Raw genomic sequence first — 18947 nt, forward strand, 5'->3', positions numbered from 1 at the left:
GGGACCAAGATTCCCAGATCACAGCATGGCTCTGGTTCCCTGGAGCCTGTGGAAGCGGGGAGGGACCAAGATTCCCAGATCGCAGCATAGCTCTGGTTCCCCAGAGCCTGCGGACTTGGGGAAGGACAAAGAGAACAGTCCGATGGCAGCATGGCTCTGGTTCCCCAGAGCCTGTGGGCAGGGGGAGGGACCCAGAGGCCAGTCTAATGGCAGCATGGCTCCCTCCCACCACTGCACCGTGGGCCACTGGGACCCAGGACTGACTCCCGTGGTGGGCCGCCGGGACCCAGGACTGACTCCTGCTGTGCCGGCCAGGACCCTAGCCTGGTGTCTGGTCGTCTGTCTGGACGTTTAGGTCGTGACGGACCCTAGCTCTTTATATATTAGTATAACTTAATGTATCACACTGTCTCACTTCCCCAAATACCCCCCTAGCCTCCCTACAGGTCCCCACCTGCCCCATCACTGGCTCTGGGGAAACTTAGCCTAATGCTTCCCTGAACTCAGGCTTTGGAAAATGAAGGCTGCAAAAGGGAGGCGATGTAGTCTTCTGGCAACGTTTGCCTGTCACACAAGTGAATCTCTCAACAAATTGTACTGCCACATCTGGAAAAGAGTTTTCAGCCTGGCAAGCATTAGCCAGTGCACAGAATATAACTCAGGGCTTCCCAGTTTGTCTCATCTGGCTGGAGACTGGTCCTAACAAGCAGCAGCATTTCAGCTGCAGGTTTCCAAGAGCGCCCTGATAACTACACACCAGAAAACGCAGAGCACCACTTCATCGTTGTGGCTAGTGGACTGGTATTTATTAAAGGAGGCGGAGGGACACAGTGGAGGGAACTCCTCTTCAGACCTGTTGGATCCACCTCTACACGCTGCTCAGCACCGACATGACCAAGTAGGGTCATCTCAGCTCCGTGGGGTTGGGTGCGGCATCTTTGAAACAAGGCGGTCATGACATATCAGTGACTTTCAAAATATTCGGTGAGCATGAGGATGGGAGTGGGTGGGACTTGCTTTAACCAGAGCGACCTGACTTTTATCTGGTTTTGTATATCTTGTTAGAAGAAAAAGTTCTACTCGAAGCAAGAAAAAGGTCTTAAAAACTTCTGGATTGGTTGATTTCTAGGGTTTCTGACTCTGTGACTGCAGCCAAATCTACTGAGAGCAAGCAATGACCTTTCTCTTGATTGTTGTCCTCACAAGGCCTCTCTTAGATGTGAGCACATGGTAGCAGCAGCCCCAGCCAAGGGCTTTGAACCCAGAGAAGCAACATCAAGACTGAACCCTCCTGGGAGGGGCACAGCTCCTTGGGAAATATGAGCTGCTGGTGCAAGCTTCCTACCCTGGCTTTGGCCGTCGCTCTCCCCTGCCTCCACCCCCACCCCCCAATCTTGCTATGAGCTACACGAGTTTGAGGTAGATGAATCAGGTCACAGCCAGGCAGTGACAACTTGCTGCTTGGGCATTTTCCATACTAGCCAAGTGAAGTCTACAATTCTAGAATCTGAGGGACCATCTCCAAAGTCATAGCAGTTAATATCAATAACCAATCATTTAATTCCTTTTATTCAACTAACATTTTCTGAGTACCTGCTCTGTAGGAGACCCAAAACTAGGCCCCAAGCATAGAGTGATAAATAAGGCATAGACAGTGCCCTCAAGAAATTATGGTCTCCCAGGAGAGGGAGATCATCCATGTACAATTTATTATGATGGGGTCAGGGATATACACAATGCCTTGGGAGCAGAGAAGAAGAAACAACTAGCTTTGCCTACTGAGTTGGAAGAAACTTTATGATGTCTGGAATGTAGTAGCTTCTCAATAAATGCTTATTGAATGACTAGAGGCCCAGTGCACGAAATTCGTGCACTCAGGGGGTTCCCTCAGCCCGGCCTGTGCCCTCTCGCAGTCTGGGAGCCCTTGGGAGATGTCCGACTGACAGCTTAGGCCTGCTCCCCGCTGCGCTCACCAGCTGTGATCTAGGCTCAGGGCTTCTGGCTGAGTGGCGCTTCCCCTATGGGAGCGCATTGACCACCAGGGGGCAGCTTCTGCATTGAGCGTCTGCCCCCTGGTTGGTCAGTGTGCATCATAACGACCAGTCGTTCTGCTGTTTGGTCGATTTGCATATTAGCCTTTTATTATATAGGATTGCTTATTGAGAAGATAGTCCCTGGAATCAGACTGCTTGGAATTGAATCCCCAGCTCTATCACTTTATCAAATGTGTGACTTTGAGCAAGTTACTTAACTTCTCTGGAATCTCAGTTTTTCCATCTGAAAAATGGGGCTAATAGTACTGAGCTCATCTCATAGTGTTGTTGTGAAGATTAAGAGGTAATACAGGTAAAGTCCTTAACACAGTGTTTGGCACATGGCGGATACACTGTAGGGGCGTGCTGATTAGCTTGGGTATTGTAATCAGAAATTTGCAGGGTAGAGAAAGAAGGGAAAGAGAGTTCAGGGATCCAGATTAAAAACATAGGCTTTCCTTTCAGTAACTCAATGAGGGAATTTGCTTTTATTGGAATTCAAAAGAAAAAAAAAGTGGGGTATAAGCCGCAGTTCTGTGCACTTGTCTTTCTCCCCTGGGTCTCATACTCTCTTCTTTCTGTATCCCTCCCTTTCCTTTTGTGTGTGTGTGTGTGTGTGTGTGTGTCCTTCTTCTGATTCTTCTCTTTTTCCATCCTAAGCTCATGTTCTCCTCCCTGCTCCATCCTCTCCTCTCTCCATCTCTCCTCAGCCCTCTGAGACCTGCTCTTTCCACCTCCTCCCTATTTCCCTGCATCCCTATTCCTCCGCCCCTTTCCCACCCAGCCAAGCTGGCCCTATAAATATTTCTTCAAAGCCTGAAAGACCAGGCCCTCCTCTTCTCTGCACTCTGCTTCCTCTAGCATGAAATATGGTGACAGGATTAAGGCAGAGCAGAACGAAGAAATAAATCTTTTCTTTTGTTATTGTTGCTTCTCAGTGAAATGTGCCAGTGGATGCCCTTTGTTGCCAACACAGCCAGGGCTCTCTGACAGCATTTGTAGCTTGAGGTGATTGTGGCTTTTGGCCTTCTCACTTTTCACTGTCCAACACTCTAGCAGTTTTCAGAGTTTAAATGGCAGTAAGTGACATGAACAGAACCATTCCTCCTGACACCCTGAGGGGGCTAAAGCCTGGATCCTCAGAAAGACAGAATTCATCAGTTTACTACACTCAGAAACTAATGCTCAGGCATGAAGGGTGAGCCCTGGAGCCAGGGCAGAGGGCCTCAGAGAAGCCTGGCCTGGGCACTTCCCTAGAGGGGCCTTCATTTTTTTTCTATTCTGCAAATGACTCCTGAAGACGATTGTGTGCCTGACACCATTCGAGGTTCTGGGGATGCAGTGCTGACAAGATAGAAAAAGTCCCTGCTCTCCTGGGATAACTTCTAATGAGAGAGGTAGACCATAAACAAGTAAAAACACAAACCAGATAGTTTTAGATAGTTACAAGTACTATAAAGAAAAGAAGAGGGTGATTAATAAAGGAGTGCATGTCTGATGTGTTCTTGAGTGGAAGGTACAGTTCTCCACCCATCAAAAGTCAAAAGTCAGGGAATTTCCAAAATATAGAAAGTGGGTTAGGATTCTGGATAACCAAAGAAATGACAGATGTCCACACTATCAAGGCAAGAGTTAGCTTCTTATTCAAGTGCAATAGGGAGTCATTGGAGAACTTTAAACAGGAAGTAATCTATATCTATAAAAGCATAAGCAACAGTTGTGACCCAACGACTGGAATGACTGGTCGATGAGTCACTATGATGTGCACTGACCACCAGGGGGCAAATGCTCAATGCAGAAGCTGCCCCCTGGTGGTCAGTGCGCTCCCACAGCCAACCTCCCATGTCCCCTCCCCCTGGCTGGCCGGCTCCCCGATGGGCCCTGATTGCAGGCCAGGCCGAGGGACCCCACCTATGCACAAATTCATTTACCAGGCCTCTACTAACATATTTCTGACTGCTAGATGGAGATTTCAATATAGTCTAATATATTAATTGTTTTCTTTGTGATTACTATTCTTTGTTTTCTGTTTAGAAAATAGCTATGAAGATATTCTCACATTTTATCTTCCAGAAGCTCTCTTTACTCTTTTCTTTATCATTCTCATTAAAGCTATAATCCACCTACAATAGATTTTTGTGTATGGCAGGAGATAAGAGTCAAGTAGCACTTTTTCCATATGGATATTCAGTTGACATGGTCCTATATATTTATGTATTTATTTTTAAATATATTTTTATTGATTTCAGAGAGGAAGGGAAGGGGAGAAAGAGAGAGATAGAAACATCAATGATGAGGGAGAGTCATTGATCAGCTGCCTCCTGCACACCCCCCACTGGGATCCAGCCCAAAACTCAGGCATGTGCCCTGACTAGGAATTGAACTGTTACCTCCTGGTTCATAAGTCAATGCTCAACCACTGAGTCATACCAGCTGGGCCATGGTTCCATTTATTGGAGAGAGCATGCCTTCCCCACTGCTCTACTTTGCCACTTTCATTGTTAATAAAGTATTTGTGTAGATCTATTTCTGTGCTTGCAGTTATGTTCTTGTGGTTTATTTGTATATCCTTGTGCAAACATCATGTGACCTTTATTACCAGGGCTTTATAATAAGTCTAGATGTCTGGCAATCTAAGTTATCTAAGTTCTTCATAATTTTTTTTGTGGTGGATACTATTCTTGACTTTTTGTATTTTCATATAAAATTTAGAATTGCCTTGTCAACTTTTTAAAAAGTTACCTGCTGGGATTTTGATTGGCATTGCATTAAATCTACAGATCAATTTGAGGAGATTGACATCTTTCAATATTGATCTTCTGGCTCATGAAAAGTGGCATAGCCTCTAATTTATTTATGATTTCTTTCATTTCTCTCAGTAACATTGGATAATTTTCAGTATGTAGACCTTGAACAGTTTTTATTAGTCTCGTTCCATATATTGGATTGTTTTGATGCTATTGTACATGATATTAAAAAATGTATTTGCTAATTGTGGCTGGTATATAAAATACAAATAATCTTAGTTGATCTTATATTCAGAAATCTTTTTAAATTAACTTATTATTTAGAATAATTTCTTATAATGAAACTTGCCTTTGTTTCACTGGACCCCAAAAATAGAAGTCTGTTTTTGTCCAACTCAGAGGATCTATGAGGCACTACCTGGTATCTTCCCCAAAGTCTTTCATCTGGATTCACTCTGAGGCCATTTTAAACTGGCAGTGACTTAGGCTTTATTATTGCTTGAGAACATTTCTTATTTTCTCAGAACCTATTCAGGCTAGAGAAACTGATTTCTTGGGTATGGATACAAATTACATCATCTGTAAATATTAACAGTTTTATTTTTTGATTTCCAAAACTTTTACCTTTTATTCCTTTTTACTACATTATTGCATTTATTTCATTATATTGGCTAGAACCTGCAATATAATGTTGAGTAAAAGCAATAATAGGGACATTCTTATCTTTCTCCTGATCTATAGGATTTGTAGAGCAACCCTTCACCAGATTAAGGGAGTGTACTTCTATTTCTAGTTTGCAAGAGTTTTTATTACGCATGGGTGCTAAATTTTGTGAAATGCTTTCTTTGCATCTATTCAGATGATTTATATTACTTCTTCCTTGTTCTATTAATATGGTGAATCATATCAATTGATTTTCAAATGTTCAATCAACTTGGCTTTCTTGTAGTAAATCCAGCTTGGTCCTGATGTATTTTCTTCCTTATATTCAATTTGATAATAATTATCTTGAAATTTTGCATCTATGTTTGTGACACAGTCTGACCTGCATTATAATGTGCTAGTTAGGATTTACCATCAGAGTTTTGTCTGTCTAATAAAACAAGTTTCCTCTTTTTCTATTTTCATGAAGGGTTTGTAGAAAATGGAAGTTGTTTCTTCCTTAAATAACTTAAATATTTGAAAGAATTCATTGATGAAGCCATGTGGGTCTGAGTTTTCTTGGCAGGAAGGTTTTTACTACAGATTCAGTGACTTCAACAGATAGGTATAGGGTTGTTTAAATTTTTTTTATTTACTCCAGTTTTGGTAGGTCTTGTTTTCCTAACTATTTGTCTAGTTCATCTACATTTTTAAATTTAGTGGCAAAAATTGATTATATCTTTTTTAATATTTTTAATGCCTGTAAATATAAGATATAGAGTGAATAATTTTTTTATTCGTGATATTAGTTATTTGAGCACTGTCTCTTTTTTCTTAATCATGTTATCAAGAAGTTTATAAAAATTTTTAGTCTTTTCAAAGATTCCGAGTTTTTTAATCCTTTTATTATGTATTCTCTTTCTTTCACTAATTTCTGCTCATCTTTGTTCTTCCTTTTCTTGTACTTTCTTGAGTTTTAATCTGCTCATCTTTTTCTAATCAAATCATGTACTTAAATTTCCAAACGTTGGGGGATATTTTTGTTTCTGATTGCTAGCTTCATTCTACAATGGTCAGAGAACATATTCTATATGATTTCAATCCTTTAAAATGTTTGAAATTTTCTGTAGTGCAGCATTTGGACACTATAAATAAATATTTCATAGCCATTTGAGAAATATATGTATTCAACAGTTATTAGGTAAGTGTAAATATATTTATGTATGCATATATGTGTATATATAAATATATAAAGTCAATTTCTATCCATTATCTATGTATATATTTATATCTATTATGTTTATAATTAGGTCAATTTTATTAGTAATGTTCAAATCTTTTATATCTGTATTAATATTTTTTCTGCTTAATTTTATCAATAGTAAAGAGAGATGTGTTAAAATTTCCCACTGTGCTTGTGAATATTTCTGTTTCCTCTTTTAGATGTTTCAATTTCACTTTATAAGTGTTGAAAATGTGCTTTTGCTTCAGCAAGCAGTTAGATAGGGTTGGAGCACCTTAATCCAATGAGCTAATCCTTTGCAGTCAATATTGTGAAATATTTTCAAATCATACATTACTCCATTTAACAAATATTTCTTGCATATCTACTATGCACTAGGCACTATAATAGGTGCTGAATCTTCTGCATTTTTTTATGAGTTATGAACAAAATGCAATACTCTTTGAGAAGGAATCCCCAGCACTAAGGTGGATATTTCTTATTTTGTTTCCTTATTTCTCAAGGCTTTTCATCCTCCTTTTACTGCCAGATGAATTTCTCTGAAGCATCTCTTTCTTCTCATCACTTATATACCGAAAACTTGCCTTTGTTTCATTGGGCCCAAAGAATAGAAGTCTGTTTTTGTCCAGCTCAGAGGATCTATGAGGCACTACCTTATATCTTCCCCAAAGTCTTTCATCTGGATTCACCCTGAGGCCATTTTAAATTGGCAGTGACTTAGGTTTTATTATTGCTTGCGAGCATTTCTTAATTTCTCAGAACCTATTCAGCCTAGAGGAACTTTAGGGATTTCTCTATTTCTTCTAAATTCTACATGAAAATTGAACAGTTCTTTCTTCAGTTAAACTCTCTCTTATGTCATCATAGATAAAACAAGTTGATACTTTTAACATTCTACCTGGGAATTTCCTTTGCCATAACTACTAACACATTAAATGCCCTTTCTGTGTTCTCTGTGACTGCAGGTGCCAGTGTTGCCAAACTGTCTTCAACTACATAACACAGGTGGCCTTTTCCCCGGGCTCCCTAAAAATATTCTTCGTGTCCATCCATCCTATACTAAAAGTATTCTCGAGGCCCTCGTAAGACCTACCTGCCATTGTGATTTCAATACCACATATTTTAGGCTTTTGTTACAGAAACATCCCATTCCCTGTATCAATTTCTAGTTCTATTATCTTGTGCTCCTTAACAAATCATTGCAGAGGGTTAAAGAGGGTTAAGTTAGAGGGTTAAAGCAACAGCAATTTATTATTTCTCATGATTATGTGGGCTGATGTGGCAGTTTTTCTGCTTTACATATAGTGTCAGCTGTTCCTATAGTCGTGGGCAGGGCGTTTCATGGACTGAGATCTCCAGACTTGGTTCGCTCACACATTCCTGGTACCTTGGTGGGGATGGCTCTCTGAGATGCTGGGCCCATTCGCTGGGTCATTCTTGCACTCTCCGCGCAGTCCTGGGATCTCTCCCTTTGCATATGATCTTCCCAGCTGGGTACCTGGACTTCTTACATCTGACTCAAGTGCCAATGGTACAGTGGTTCTCAACCTTCCTAATGCCACAACGCTTTGATACAGTTCCTCATGTTGTGGTGACCCCCAACCATAAAATTATTTTTGTTGCTACTTCATAACTGTAATTTTGCTACTGTTATGAATTGTAATGTAAATATCTGATATGCAGGATGTATTTTCATTGTTACAAATTGAACATAATTAAAGCATAGTGATTAATCACAAAAACAACATGTAATTATATATTCCATATGTGTTTTCCGATGGTCTCAGGCAACCCCTGTGAAAGGGTCGTTTGACTCCCAAAGGGGTCGCGACCCACAGGTTGAGAACCGCTGCAATGGTACCTTATCTCCCCTGGCCCGCGGATGCCCTCTGACGGCTTTACTGTGTCCCAGATCCTTCGGCCATCAGTGAAAAAGGCAACAGGAGGGAAAATGCAGTCAGCTTTTCTAACCTTTGCTTGAGATTAGGTCTGCAGTCATTAGAAGATTACTGGGAACATTCCTAGCATCTCTTAGTTGGAATATTTTATAAAATAATTTCACTTCCTAAAAATAAGTGAGCAAAGGATAAGAGGAAATGGGAAATGGAATGATTTTGTTTGCAACTCTAAGAAAAAGTTTGGTAAAGTAGAGTGACTATATCTATTAACTAAATGATGCATTAGTATTTTTTTCTGAATTTAAAAATACCCTGTACTTATGTAAGTCTTATTTTTAAAAGGATAAAAATGTTTTAATTGTATACATCTGGTAAAAGATGAAGAAACGCTAAATAACTCTCTCAACATTTTCCAGGTAATAAAACCACTCTCTCTATCTAGTCAATTAATTTTTAAAAATGTATTCATTCTTTCAACATATATAGTATGTATTGATTACTACTACTTATCAACGACCAATTTCAATGTATATTTCTTGCTTACCCAGGGTCCTGGTATATAATAGTAAAACCCTTCGTGAAGCTTATATTCTAGTGGGTGGGCAGAAATTAATCAAATAATCACACATTCAAATTTGGTTATTATATGTAACATATAAAAGGAACCATGATTGGATATGGTAGGGACACATGGTTTATCGCAGTCAGGAAAAGCTATCCTGAGAAGTGACATTATGCTAGATGTTAAGTAAATGGAAAACTAGAAAATATCCAGGCAGAATATAGATCTGATATAAGGCCCTGAGGCAGGAAAGGCAAGGGAGTCATGGATATGGCTGGTGGGGCAGAAAGAGACCACATCATGGGGCCTTTGTAGATTACATGTGTGAGCTACATGACCTTAGGTAAATCCCTTAACCTTCCGAAGTCTCAGTTTTCTTAGAAGGAGGATGATTTTCAATACGGGAAAATTCTAACTCCTGGGGGCTCTAAGTCATTCAGTGCAATTTGACATATTCATTTAGATATCCATCAAGCAGATGCAGCTCATTTCCAAAAGGAACTGTTGATTCCCGCAGCTCCATCCCCTGAAACATCCTCCTCATTACCTTCCCCTATTTCAGTGACTATTTCCATCATCTACCCACTTGCTCAGGTCAAAGATCTCAGGAGTGAGCTTTCATTTGTCACTTTCCTTGATTTTTCATACAAAGTAAGTCATGCTGGCTCTGATGCTAAAACAGATTCCAAATCCAGCAACTTCTCACTACCTCTAAGTCCACACTTCTTCTTATCTGGATTATGGCAATCTCCTCCTAGCTGTCTCCCTGACGACTTTCCCTCCTACAATCCATTATCCACTCAGCAGCCATAATGTTCTTCTTAAAATGTGTATATTTTCTTGTCATTCTTCTATTTGAACACTCAATCCTACAGTTTTCCACTGCACTTAAAATGAAATATAAACTCCCATGACAAGTCCCCCGATGAGCTAGTCCCTGCCTGCCTCTTCAATACTATTTTGTATTGTTTTATTTACTATGCTCCAGACACGTTGGCAAACTTCTCTTTGTTTCTCACACATGGCAAGCTTGCTACTGATCTTCCAGTTACTGGATCCTTCTCATCAACAAGTCTTCAGCTGAAAAGTCACATGGTCAGAGAGGCCTTCTATTCAATCTAAATCAGCCCCTCTCCAGTCTCCTACTGAATAGTCACTGTCCCATTATTTCTTCTTAGTTACTCAATAGCAGCCCATTCTCTGAAATTATCTTATGCATTTACTTATTTCTTGCCAACTTCCAAAGAAAAGCTCCATGGGAGCAGGACCTTGTCAATCTAATCTTCCTCAGCTGGCAAAGTGTCTGGTATAGGGTGAGAGTGCAATACAGGAATTTGTTGGCTGAATGAATGAATGTGTGAATGAAACCACCTTACAGGGGTCTCACTCGGCCCCAGAGCCAGGATAAGTTTGCTTAGACTGCATGCTCAGGTGTCATGGCAGAGACACACCAAAAGATGCTAGTTCTTGAATTAAGACCAGCATTTTATTAGCATAGATTCAACTTCAGTTTTCAAGGCCCAAATCCATTGTCTTTAGTATAATTCAGGGACTGTTCTCAACATCAGTGTCTGTATCAGTAAACTCATCAGAGTTGAAATATTTCCTCTCGAAGAGTTCCATAATAGTCAGTAGCTTATACCCATGATCAACTTTTTATGTATATTTCAGTTTAAAAAAACATAAAAGGCCTCAGGAAAACCATTTCCCATGGAAGGGCATAAACTTTCCAGTAATGGCTTAAAGCATCTAGTGATTGCCCAATGGATGATTTGTAATTACAGATTACACATTTGGTTAGTAGGTCTTTGTGGGCCCTTTGAAATTTGTTTTATTGGGATAACAGATAATTAGGGTCTTTTATGTCGACACACCATAACTGCTCCTTTGGAGCAATTGAAGTTGGTTGAATGGATCCCCAGCTTTGCTATTTCTTTGATGCATCCCTTCAGCTCCTATTACAGCTAGTCAGAGTAGCAGAGAAAGGTAAAACCTGGTGTTTAAGAAGAGCTGTTTTGTGGTCAAGGTAGACTCCCACCCAACTCCCCTGGCAGCAGCAGACCAAGTGAAAGAAAGGACTGAGGGAGGGGTCCTATACTCCTGGATGTTGGCCAGCCACCCCTCTCCCACCAGCCCATGGCGCAGTGTAACATGCTGCTGCCTTCTCACTAGGTGTGCACAATCTACCTACCTGAGCTGGGTCAGTCTCAGCACATTTTTCTCTAGGCAGGACACACCGTTTGTGAGACTACAGTTCCAAGTATCTGTTCCCAAGCAGGTGCCATGTTAACAGCACCTTTCCTTTGTTTTTTATGAGTCTTGCTTTGAGAAGTACTTTCAAATACTCATCCCAAAGTTCTCATTCAGACTCAGGAGAAACATCCTGGATTAGAAGCTGGCTCTGGAGACTGACAGTTCTGGGTTTGAATCCTGCCTCTGGCATTTATTAGCTGTGTGACCCTGGGAAAGTTACTTAAACTGTCTGTAAACCAAGAAGAAGAATATTAGTGGCAGCCAACTTTTAATGAACACTTACTATGTGCTAGGCACCTTGCTATTTTCATAGCTTTTTCTCTCTTAATAAAGAACTTGCCCAAAGCCACAAATGTTATGTGACAGAGACAGGGATTGAATCCAGGACTGGCTCATGTGCTCAATCATTATGCTCGTCTGTTTCCTGGGAGCACCCATCTCTAAGGTTGTTTTGTGAATTTGATAAGATAATGTTCATGAAGCACTTAGCACAAAACTAAGTAAATTTTCAACAAATATATGTTATTGTCCTTGGGGCCTTCTTATTATTTACTTGTGAAGGTTTTCTTGACTCTTCCTTGGCCAACTCAGTGGTGCCTTCCTTTGGGCTCCTATCATTTTGTATCCATTCTCCTCTATAATATTTGGACTGTAATTATCTGTCTGCCTAATGACTATGAGCTTATCCAGGCAGCAATTTTGCCTTATTCATTACCAAGCACAGTCTAAGACACAGTGGAGGAAATCAAGGGAAATATTTTGAATAAATTGCAGTGAGAAGGTAGACTTTATAATTCATGGACAATAGCATGTGTGAAGATCCAGAGCCCCCAAAGGGAGTCCAGCCTGATGGTAGAATAGCATTGCTGGAAAATAGAATTAGGAAGAGATGCATGGTGGGAGGAGAAAAAACAATGACAGGGATGATGCTGGAGAGGTAAGCAAGGCTCATAGCCATGTATGGTGTGGGCTTTACTTCGAGAGCAATGGGGAACAATGCAAGTGCTTTAAGCAGGGGAATGGCATGATCGGATTTGTTTCAGAAAGGTCACTGGGTGAAGTGTAGAGAATGGATGGGGAGCAAGGGCTGGACCAGAGGCAGGGTCCAGGCAAGAAAGGATGAAACTCGAGTTAGGAGCGGTCATAAGGTGCTTCATGGTGGTAGATTCCCAATGCCTGGTGGACCCTGGGACTCTTCTGCAAACTTGGGAGAATATCTTCTACCCCTTCAATGCCATACAAGAACCCCAAGTAGCTGTTGTTTTTAGATTACCACTTGTAATGTGAATTATTTTCTCATCTGTTCTAGAGGCCGATCCAAGGGAAATGGGGAGCTATGGGTCTAGCCTGCACTGAGGCAACCTGTCCACCTCAAGCACTAGGAGGGGACAGATTAGAGAACTTTCAGGAAGTCCCAAGGATGAGGATAGCAGATCACCGGTCTGTCTACTGGTGAGAAGAAGGAAGAAGAAAAAAGTCCAGATACCCTAGACCAGCCGTGGGCAAACTACGGCCTGAGGGCTGGATCCGGCCCGTTTGAAATGAATAAAACTAAAAAAAAAAAAAAAGACTGTACCCTTTTATGTAATGATGTTTACTTTGAATTTATATTAGTTCACACAAACACTCCATCCATGCTTTTGTTCCGGCTCTCCGGTCCAGTTTAAGAACCCATTGTGGCCCTCGAGTCAAAAAGTTTGCCCACCCCTGCCCTAGACCTTGGTCTCTACAGATGACCTCTATTTATTCTGATCCTCCTCCTAGCAGATAACCTCTAGTCATTCTTTTATCTTTCTTAATATTCTTGCTGATACTACTGCTTTTTCAAATCCCGATCAACAAGAAGGAATAGGGCTTTTGCCAAAATCTCTGGGAAAAGTTTTAGGTGGCATCAGACACAGCCCTTCCCTCCAGGCCTCTATAAGCTGTTAAGAAGAGTGCTGTCTCCTTGAGTACAGATGAGAGTCCTATGTGTTAGGTGCCTGCACAGCTTTTCCTTTTCCTTTTCTTTTTGTCTCTTAAAATAATGACAAGCCACTCTAATCTACAAAGGGCATGTGCTCTGTTGATACGCATGCCCTTGTGGGTTTCCCTTTGGCTTTGTGCTTTGGAGGAGAAGTCAGTTAGGAAAGAGGACGAAAGGCCAACAGGAGGTAGCTGAGTTTACGAAGCCTCAATAAACAATGTGAGCATGTAGGCTCAGTCGAGGGACCGGTGCACTCCTCAGGGGACAAGCTGGACCTATTTCACTCCTTTCTGAGTCTCTGAATGATCTGGAGCCCAGTTATAACCCTTATGAAAATTGCAAGCTTAGTGAAGTAGACTGGATGGAGGAAGTGCCCTTTGCTTCAAAGGGATGATGCTGAGTCTAAAGCTAGAAATCTTTTAATATAAGATGTAATGGTTTATAAAGCACTATATATACACATTACATATATCTCCTCTATATAGGTTCTGTGACATAGTTATCTTAAACTCGGTAAGTTGAATATATTTCCAAAGGTCACATAGCAATTAAGTGGTTGATAAGGAATTAGAGTCATTCAACTTATCAACTATTTCATTGGTCCTAACAAGGTCAAGCAATGTCTCAGATGCAGGGAATACAATGGTGATAAAGAGATTAGGAATTTTCCCCCATGTGATTTACAGTCCAGTTAGAGAGACACTCATTAGACAAAGTATTAAAAAGAAAATTAAAAATGATAAATACAAATAAGAGCTATGAAGGAAAAACACAGGGTGCTAAGAGAAAATGTAGCAAGGACATAATTTAGATGTGGTATTGTTTGTGTGTGTGTTTGTGTGTGTGTGGGAGGAGGGGCTGTGTATCACTGAAGACTGATTATAACATTTGAGGCCTGAGAAATAGAGGGAAGAAATTGGGATAAAAGTAGGGGTAAGAGGTTTCAGCAGGAGGTGACAGACACATAAAGACTCTCAGGCAGGAGGAACTTGGTCCGTTTGAAGATCCATAAAAGGCTGAGTGAGTTGGGCTGGAATGGAGTGGTCATGAAAAGAGTGGTTGAGATCACATTTATTGGAAGGCTTGCCTAGGTCACATAGAACATTTAGCCGTGGGTTTTATTCTAAATGTGATGAGAAACCGTTGGAGGGTCTTAAGCAGGGAAGTTATCTGGATTTTATATAGTAAGGTAAGTGCTCAATCAATAGTAGATTAGGAGAATAGTGCAATAATCCAGGGGAAAGGTGACAGCCCTATATCTTCAAATCCTGGAATCTTGGGCTATAGTATATGCTATAGTGTACTTCTAAAGAGCTGGCTGACTGTTGAAGAGGGTTGTCATTTGCTGTGTTTTTAAAAACACCCTTGAGTTTTCTCTACTTACAAGGTGTCAAGGGACAATGGTAGTCTTGGCACATTCAAGAATTGGCAAAGACTCCAGCCACACAGTTCCAGGATTAAGAAAACCATCTCTTCATGATCTAAGATGCTGCCTAAAATGCCATGTAGATGACATTTGAGAAGGAAACTGACCACCAGAACTTTCACTAACTGGTCCTTACCCAATAAAGGACATTCTAGCACTTTTACTACCGATGTGACAATGGACAAGTTACTTAACCTCTCTTAACCTAATTTACGTAATCTAAACAAAAGGGTAAAAGTAGTATATTTCTCAAAGAATCATACTAGAATGACAGATTTAGAATTAGATTCATATGAAGATTAAATGAGAGAATACATGTAAAGCACTTAACACAGTGCCTAATAGAATTAGCATTCTGCTTTCAAGAAATAATAGCTATAATAATTATTAATAATAATATTTTTACAGTTATAAATGAAATAAAATTAGACACCAACAACACTTTCATGGAATCCTTAATTTCTGTCTCTAGGCAACATGTCGACATATATCGCTTAACTTATAAAACATTACATTTTTCATCACCCCAAATTATTTTAAAATGCTTTGAAATTCTTGGATGAAAGAAATTATAACAACATAAAATATTATTATTCCAAAGAGAAAGTTTATCCTATTGAGCTCAACTTTTCCTAATGACTATAAGCCATCTTTAGAGTAGCTTGTTTTATTGTCAAACATTGAGAGTACTGAACACAATTACGGATTCTGCTTGAAAAATCAAACATAAATTAGATTCTGGATGCCATTTGAACTACAGAGAAAGACAATTCTTCTTCTAGCTCCAACACCTACTCACTTTCAGCCCAGCACCTGAGTTCTACATCTTTGATAGTCTCCTAATGGCTCCAGGCAAGCCTGGAACTAAAGCATTAGCTTCTCGGTGAAGAAAGGACACATCAAATATCAAATGCACAGGCTGCCATTGATCTCCCTAATTCTGCTGAAAAGACTCCCCTTTGAAAAATCTGTCTGATGAGAGTACTGTCAGGGAAATTCCTGCAATGACCATCCTCTCTCAACCTCAGTGGTTTGAACTTCATCCAGACAATTCAGAAATTCTTACACTTACCTGCCTCCCATGTGTAACCTGTATGGCCTCCTTAACTCATGTGGCCCAGTTTCCAGAGAGACCTATGTTCAAAGATTTGTAGATGAAATAGCCAAAAGTAAACAAGAAGGAGTTTAGCCTATAAATTGCACCTCTTTAAAAAGAGTGATGAGGATCCAATTTATAAACCAGCAACACTTTCATATCTCCTTTTTTCTCTCCCCAACTCTCCTCACTGTATATTACTCTCCAAATCCCATTCACTAACACCACCCCACCCTCCATAAAATGCTTCTCCTTCTCATTTTGCTTTTCGTCTCTTACTCAGTATTTAGATTAACTTGGGTTGTTTTTTTTCTCTCTGCCTTCTTTTTCTGTAACCTCCATTTGACCTGTGATCTTTTTTTCCTTTGCCCATCATCCAATTCTGTATCATTGATATCAAGGGATTCAAGTGACAGATGCTAAGTCTCCACAGGAAACAAAAATATTCTGTGCTAATAAGGGCCTGATATTTGCTCTGCTGAATGTTTTACAGGATATGGTGTCTGTGGGCTTGGGCTTGGATCATTAGGTTCCTGTTGGTGGCCTTCAGTCCCAGTTTGGACACAATCCACAGTCCTCTATAGGGAGGAATTGGACTGGAACAGGGAAGGAGGAGAGAAAGGGAAATGTGAGTGAAGCTGATGTGTTGATCCTGATGGAAGCTTAGAAATATGGGAAATAGTACGTCATAGGCCAAGGTGCTAAGGAAGGGAAAATGGAGGGGAGAGAAAAAGGAGGATGGGGAAGAATGTAGAAGGAGCCAGTGGATGGGGCAAGAAGGGGAGAAAAGAAGAAATTAGCGACAGAGAGGTGAGGGATTCTTCAAAAAATCCACAATCAGCAATCCCATTGCTTCTGGCCATAGTCCCCTAACTCTTGGTCAAGGAAATTGAGAGGATTTACAGTGGCATTGGTTGTATGTCAGGAGCAGGTTTGATGGAACTAGGATCAAAAATCTTTCTCAGGCATCAACAGTTGAATTAGCCTCCTAGGATATGGCCCCAGATACTGAGCAGGTATGATACACTTCTCCGTTATCCACGCCCATTTCATTATGCTTTTCAAACATGCCGAGGTCTCTGCCCCAACTCCTGAGACATCCAAACCCAGAATATCTGCTGCAGAGGCTGAGCTAATAGAGACTAAGCTGAGGTTTACTTAGACCTTGCCCATCATTCCAAAGTAGGCCAAGGCTCCATGACTGACAGTCTTGAATGGACTGTGCCTATTTTTTAAAGGTTGGAAGAAACTTTGGAAATCTTACATGAAAACTTTCTCTTTTTACAAATGAAAAAATGAAGGGCATAGTGACAACTTTAAAAAAAAGCTATTTATGATACTTTCCTATCTCCCGAAGAGGTAGAAATGAACTCTGTGGTGCCTCAAGGTTGGTCAATAGAACAGGGCTAACCACAAGCCCAGAACACTTCTGTTTCTGTGATCCTTTTTAATCCTCAGAACAATATGGTAACAAGGAAAAGTGGGACAAACCCATTTTACAGGTGATAAAACTGGGTCCAGACTGTTTAAAATGCACAGATGATGGAGAGAGGGACCTTCTGCATCAGACACTATATTCCAGATGAAATACTTATGCCACCCTAACAGGCTGCCTCCTTCTTACTTGTGTGAATAGTTTTCTTTACCTTAGTCCCCACCTCTATGGTGTTACTAATATTGAACAGTTCAAAGTAGAGCCATTTTGACTCATTTGATGCTTAGTTTTAGTATTGACAACAAAAAGGCCTTTATTGTGTCCACTTTTTTTTAAAAAAATGTGTTTTTATTGATTTCAGAGATGAAGGGAGAGGGAGAGATACCAGCATCAATGATGAGAGAGAATCATTGATCAGCTGATTCCTGCACACCTGGACTGGGGATTGATCCTGCAACCCAGCCATGTGCTCTGACTGGGAATCAAACCATGGCCTCCAGGTTCATGGTTCGACACTCCATCACTGAGCACCACTGGCCAGGCTATTGTGTCCACTTTCAATAGAATCACTCACAACGCAAATTTCATAGTAGAGAGACCATTCAAGAATCAGGGAGAGGGTGAGGGTGAAAGGACAAGAAAGAAAAGAATCTTTCTTCTCACTGGGTCTTCCCTCCTGTTTTATACCTTTGGTTGTTTCTTCCCCCAGGGTGGTCCTTTGGTGCCCCCTTTAATGGGAGCATCAGGAAGAAGATGACGTGGGGAGTGGTACCCACACATTGTCGTGCTGTTGGCGGACAGGCAGGGCAAATAGCTTTCTTCTCCCACTTAAGCTCCCACTTAAGCTCCCTCTTTAGCAGATAGGACCTAAATACCCCCAAACACTGTGAGGTCCAGGAACCTTAAGAAGGGCTGGCCTATAAATCCTCTGACAACATGTTCTGTATGTGTGATAGGGCAAAAGCCTTAATAATATATAAATACTAGAGGCCCGATGCAGGAAACTGTGTAAGGGCCTCTGCCACCTCTGCCTTGCCGGTTCACTTCCCGCAACACCCCCCTCCCACCTTCGACCAGAGGACGTCTGGTCTAATTAGCATATTATGCTTTTATTATTATTATAGATTCCTAGTATCTCTCTAGTAGCTCCACCCTCCACCAACTAAGAGGACGCTGTCTTTGGTGGCTCAGTTTTGCCCCCTCTCCCAGTGACCGCCTCAAGGGACCAGCCAGGGATTTGACATTTCTCACATGTGGTTCCAAAATTTCACAGACTACCCGACAGGGCATTTAAATGTTTCCCTTCACTGACTCCTGATTGGTCTCCTTTTCCCAAATTCCCCACTTTCTGCTCCAACTCATCACCCCCGCTTTCTTTTCCTTTTTAAAAATCATTAGGTCGACGTTCACTTCCTTCACGGGACAAGCACAAATAAGGGAGACCTGTATCCTTCTCCTTCCGCCCACGGCCGAGCATCATGGTTTCAAGACAGCTCGATGCTGGTAGCGAGAAGCGCCTCAGAGAGTGGAATCTCATCCAGTACAACTGGGCTGTTGTTTTTGGATCACATGCTGCGAATTGATTTATTGTTTGAAGTGATAAAAAAAGGTGTTCGGAGACTTGGAGGAGAGTTTCGCTCTGCAGA

The sequence above is a fragment of the Myotis myotis genome, unplaced genomic scaffold, assembly GCF_014108235.1.
Source record: "Myotis myotis isolate mMyoMyo1 unplaced genomic scaffold, mMyoMyo1.p scaffold_m19_p_1, whole genome shotgun sequence".
NCBI classification, from domain to species: Eukaryota; Metazoa; Chordata; class Mammalia; order Chiroptera; family Vespertilionidae; genus Myotis; species Myotis myotis.